The following is a 6,000-nucleotide window of genomic DNA, read 5'->3' as shown; positions in this document are numbered from 1 at the left end:
ATCTCGGGAATGTTGGAAAATTGAAAAAAAAAAGAAAAAAAAGGGAAAAAGAATATATCAGTTAGGGAGTTAATTGATTATTTTAGAAAAAAATCAATGACCAATTACTGGCGAAACTCTGCCGAAATTTTGAAAAAAAAAGGGGAAAATATTTTATTTTGTTTTACTAAAAAATATATATATAAAAAAGTCTTTTATTATTTTATTTTTTTCCGGAAAAATAGATTGTTTTATTGTTTGTTGAAAATGAAAAAAAAAATCGTTATTTTGTCTTTTTCAAAAATAGAAAAGGAAAATAGATTGTCTTGCCAGGAAAAAAATAAAAATGAAAAAGAGTCATGTTTTAAAATAGTTCGGTTAATTTGACCGAACTACGCGGGTTTGATTCTCACCGGATGTGAGATACGTAGGCAACCCTCATCGGGTCCAACCCCCTTTTTGCTAAAAAAAAGCCAAAAAACAAATAAATAAATAAATAAAAAAAAAACATGTCAAGAATTTTAATTTTGCCATAAATAAGTCGGGTGGTGTCCAACCTCCCCTTTTGCTAATAATAGCAAAATATATATGTCAAATTTCTAAGAAGTCGGGTGACGCTGTTTTATGAAGACATAGCTGAATGTTCCCGAAGGGGACGCCGGAAGGCTGACTTTGCATAAACAGCCACATTTGGGTCATATTTAAGATTTGGTCCAGTTGACCCACACAGCCTTAAAAATCTTCGTCCCCGAGACGTTGAAAGGCTGTGTTTGCAATAGTGAGTTTCCTAATTTGAAAAACGATAAAAAAAAAGAGTCATAAATAAGTCAGGTGATGTTGTTATGTCATAAATAGCCAAATATTCCCAAACGGGGCACCGAAGGGCTGACTTTGCATAAACAACCACCTTTGGTCGTATTTTGATTTTTGACCTTCACAGCCTTAAAATTTTTGCCCCTGAGGCGCAGGAAGGCCGTGTCGCAATATCGGGTCTTTTATCTAAAAATATTAGAATTAAGAATTGAGTTCTTCATTTAAAATATAGGGTTAATTTTGAGTCGATAATATAGATAGTAGTTTTTGGAGTTAAATAAAAGTTTTCTTTTGCTTAAACGCTTTAATAAATGTGCAGGATGAGCACAACAATAAATGAGCCTTTTTCAATAATGACCAAAATCCCTTTTGAGCTGCAATTGTGGTGGAATGATTTGGGCAAAGAAGGGCAAGACGAAGTGAGAAAATATTTGAAAGACCTTCCGGATTTATTAGACATTCAGCCTCGGGGGGATATCATCAGGGCATTGGTCGCCCATTGGGATTCGGCACATAATGTGTTTCATTTTTCAGACTTTGAACTCACCCCAACAATAGAAGAAATAGCGGGGTACATTGGAAGTGACCAAGCTCCATTGAGATTCAAATACTTGATTGCTCCTAGAGCCATTACCATACATCGATTCCTGGATTCCTTGAAAGTACCCCGAGTCGACCACTTGCTCTCATGACTTCTGCTTCACTCCGTCTCCTTCACGTAAACAAGTGAATCCCAGCTGCTTTGTTCATGCATTTCTGCCGCGACAACTGTTGCTGCTGCATCGGCGCGGCTTCAGTTGGTTTCGTAGGTTCGTGTTCGTTGCCGTTTGGTCGAGCTTTGGCCGAGGTTCATCGAGTCAGTCCGTACATATTTCATGTCGATCCGGCGCAAATTAATTCCCAATAAAAATTAACGCACAATTAAGTATTAATTAAGCATAAAATTGTATATTTGGACATTAAATGCTAAAAATGCAAACGATGCTTATTTTTGTAATTTTTAAATTTTTGTAAAACAAATTTAATTACTAACAACTATAGAATTAAATCCTACATGCAAAATGCGACATATTTTTGTATTTTTTTATTTTGTTTGTAAAATAAAAGGGGTGTTGGGTTATGGACTGGGTCGACCCAGTTCGAAATGGACTGGGTCGTAGGGAAGGTTGGGCCATTTTTTGGGCCTATGGCTTGAAATCGAAGAAGAGGCCCAATTCCGACTTTCTTTATATTTTCGCTCTCTTTTCTTCTTTTATTTTTCTAAAACTAAATTATAAAAATACTTAAACTATTATTAAGAACTAAATTAAGTTATAAAAGCGCAAATTAATTCCCAATAAAAATTAACGCACAATTAAGTATTAATTAAGCATAAAATTGTATATTTGGACATTAAATGCTAAAAATGCAAACGATGCTTATTTTTGTAATTTTTAAATTTTTGTAAAACAAATTTAATTACTAACAACTATAGAATTAAATCCTACATGCAAAATGCGACATATTTTTGTATTTTTTATTAATTTATCAAATAAACACGCACAGACAAATACAAATAATTATTCAAAATGTCACAAAATATCACAAAATGGCACACCAAGAAAAATCATTTTATTTTTGAATTTTTTGGGAGTAATTCTCATATAGGGCAAAAATCACGTGCTTACAGCTGCCCCTCTTTGCCCGGATACACGAAGGGTTTTCGTGCAAAGATAAAGCGAGCGATTTTTGCCCATTCGCGTACTCCGTTGAAGCATTTTTTTGAAAAAGATTTGACCGAACCTTTGCTTCAAAGGTTTCCTACATATCCTGGGCTAAACAGGAATCAGGTCAATGTAGTTCGGGAAATTTTGGTAGCTGGGACTACCGTTGGACTGCAATGTTACTGTTGTTGCATGCTATTATTATTGCTTACCGATCTCCTTGTTACACCGTGCTTAAAAAAACAAGAAGCTAGGCTAGAGTACAATTTATTTTTGTTGCCTTGCTTCCTTGTCTGCTTGCATTTCTTTCGGTGCTTTTCTTCCGATGCTTTTCTTCCTTTTGACACATGGACTTGAGTTTATGCTGGGACCCCTTGTTGCAACCTTCTGCTTCCCGGTGCTGGGGAATTTTATTGTTTATTGCTGGGGATTCCTGTTGTAACCTTCCGCCTTCTGGTGGGGTTACTGATTCCAAACTCTGTAATACAAGACTAAAAAGTTGCTTCAATGCAAAATTATGAAATGTATGCCCGCATTATACTGGTGGACGACCTAGAACTGAAATGTATTCCCGCATTTTACTGGTGGGCGACCTAGAACATGAAATGAAAACATAAATGTATACCCGCATTATACTGGTGGGTGACCTAGAAATGGAAAACTGAAATGTATGCCCGCATTATACTGGTGGGCGACCTAGAACAGAAAAGTATTCCCGCATTATACTGGTGGGTGACCTAGAACTTAAAAGTATTCCCGCATTATACTGGTGGGCGACCTAGAACCTAAATGTATTCCCGCATTATACTGGTGGGCGACCTAGAACTTAAAAGTATTCCCGCATTCTACTGGTGGGCGACCTAGAACTTAAATGTATTCCCGCATTATACTGGTGGGCGACCTAGAACATGAAATGAAAACATAAATGCATACCCGCATTATACTGGTGGGTGACCTAGAACTGAAATGTATTCCCGCATTATACTGGTGGGCGTCCTAGAACATGAAATGAAAACATAAATGCATACCCGCATTATACTGGTGGGTGACCTAGAACATGAAATGAAAAGACAGAAATGTATTCCCGCATTATACTGGTGGGCGACCTAGAACATGAAATGAAAACATAAATGCATACCCGCATTATACTGGTGGGTGACCTAGAACATGAAATGAAAAGACAGAAATGTATTCCCGCATTATACTGGTGGGCGACCTAGAACATGAAATGAAAACATAAATGCATACCCGCATTATACTGGTGGGTGACCTAGAACATGAAATGTATTCCCGCATTATACTGGTGGGCGTCCTAGAACATGAAATGAAAACATAAATGCATACCCGCATTATACTGGTGGGTGACCTAGAACATGAAATGAAAAGACAGAAATGTATTCCCGCATTATACTGGTGGGTGACCTAGAACATGAAATGAAAAGACAGAAATGTATTCCCGCATTATACTGGTGGGCGACCTAGAACATGAAATGAAAACATAAATGCATACCCGCATTATACTGGTGGGTGACCTAGAACATGAAATGTAAAGACAGAAATGTATTCCCGCATTATACTGGTGGGCGCCTAATTGGCAAAGAATAATTTGAATTTGTTTCCTCGATTCTCCGAGAAAATTTCCACTTGTGGTAGAAAATTTTATGCCCCAATTCTGGCGATCTTTCTTATGGCGTATCTTTAGGCCATCATCAACACTTTATTTTCCTGTTCAAATCAAAGAAAATTTAGTTAGTTTTTTTTTTTTTTTTTTTGAAATATGGCGAATGGTCATGTCACTCCTGATGGGGATGATTGTTCCCTTTCCCTTATTCTTGTTCGGCGTTCTCAAAACTTGTTGGGGATGATGTTATTTGCTGGGGATAACATTCTGCTGGGGATGGTTTTTCCATTTATCCCTTCACCATTTTGTATCTCAAAAATTTCTGGAGGTTATTTTGCCGAAGATGAATTTTCCTTTCTTCCCTTCCCCTTCTGTGTTGTCCGACCACCTCGTAGCTTGGTCGATATTCGGTCGAAGTACTCTGGGGATCGTCTTGGAACTTGGCTTACAATTTCCTCAACATGTTTTTTTTTCGGCTCTTCCCCGTACTTTCCTTGCCATTTTAGGACAGTATTATTCGGCCTAGCAACCAACGTCTTTTGCCTTATTGCCTTGTCTCTTGCCTGCCCTTTTCACTTTTATGTTGTACCATTTTGGCAACTGGTAGTAAGCTCTGAAAGACCTTCCTTAAAACATAAATTTCTAGAAAAATTCATTTAAACAACAAAATGAAAAGATAGAAAAATGAGAAAATCTTTCTGAACAAAAAAATGAACTTATCTGGGTGATACAACCGATTCCAATGATCATGTTGTGCATTCCGGATTAATCAACCCAGTCTATTTGTGTCGATCAAACTTTCTGATGTCTTCACTTGCTGGGGATAAATAGGTGCCCAATTCTTCGCAAAATACGGATCTTTTCCGTCAATCTATCTTGTCGCCTTATAGTGCCCTTCGCGGGGTTTTCACTAACAAGGCTCTCTCATTTCTCACAACTCCCGTCGCCTTATGGTGCCTGTGAAGGTTTTCACCGATAAGACTCTCTCATTTTGTATTTCTCAGCTTATGTCGCCTTATGGCGCCTGTGAAGGTTTTCGCCGATAAGACTCTCTCATCTTATTTTCTCAGCTTGGGATTGGAGTGTTGCCGATAAGATTTATCTCTGCCGGGAATTCTTTTGGCTAAAAATTCTTTCAATTCATGATCCTCATTCAGTCAGGGACCGATGTTTTATTCTTGGTTTTCATTTGCCTATCTTAACACCTCTCGGATACTGATCGGGAGGTCTTTTTTGGATATCAATATAGGTTTTAGAAGAAAAGGATATAAAATTCAAAATAACTTTGATGGGTAAAGTATTACAACTCTTGGAATCAAACTCTTTTTTTTTTTTTTTTTTTTTTTTAGAAACATAATTTTTGCCCCAGTTTTCTTACTTGGGGATTTTTCTTTTGATTTTTTTTTTATTTTTTTTTATTTTATTACCTTATGACCGAGCCGTGAGGCGCCTACGTATCCTCTTTGAGGAATCAGGTCGAACGTAGTTCACTGACTCCTTTGTTTTCTTGCGACCTTCAAAAAGTTTTTTTTTCATACATTTTTCATTAATGATTCCAAGAGAGGGGTATAAAAAGATAAGTATGGCTCAAAGGGGTAAAGCAAAGGTTAAAAGTGTTTGGATAGAAGAAAGAATTGCCTCCGTCATTTCATTATCCGATAAGCACTAAGTACAAACAAACAAATAAACAACAAAAGAAATTACACATAATATCTTTTGACTGCATCAGAATTGATAGCCATGTCGACGCATCTTCCTTCAACATCCATCAGACGTAAAGCGCCATTGGATAATACTCTGGTCACAATATACGGCCCTTGCCAATTCGGGGCGAACTTGCCTTTTGCCTCAATCTGATGTGGGAGGATCCGTTTCAATACTTGT

This window comes from Nicotiana sylvestris, chromosome 1, assembly GCF_000393655.2.
Source record: "Nicotiana sylvestris chromosome 1, ASM39365v2, whole genome shotgun sequence".
Lineage (NCBI taxonomy): Eukaryota > Viridiplantae > Streptophyta > Magnoliopsida > Solanales > Solanaceae > Nicotiana > Nicotiana sylvestris.
The sequence above is the reverse complement of the archived record's forward strand: the minus strand, read 5'-3'. Positions refer to the sequence as shown.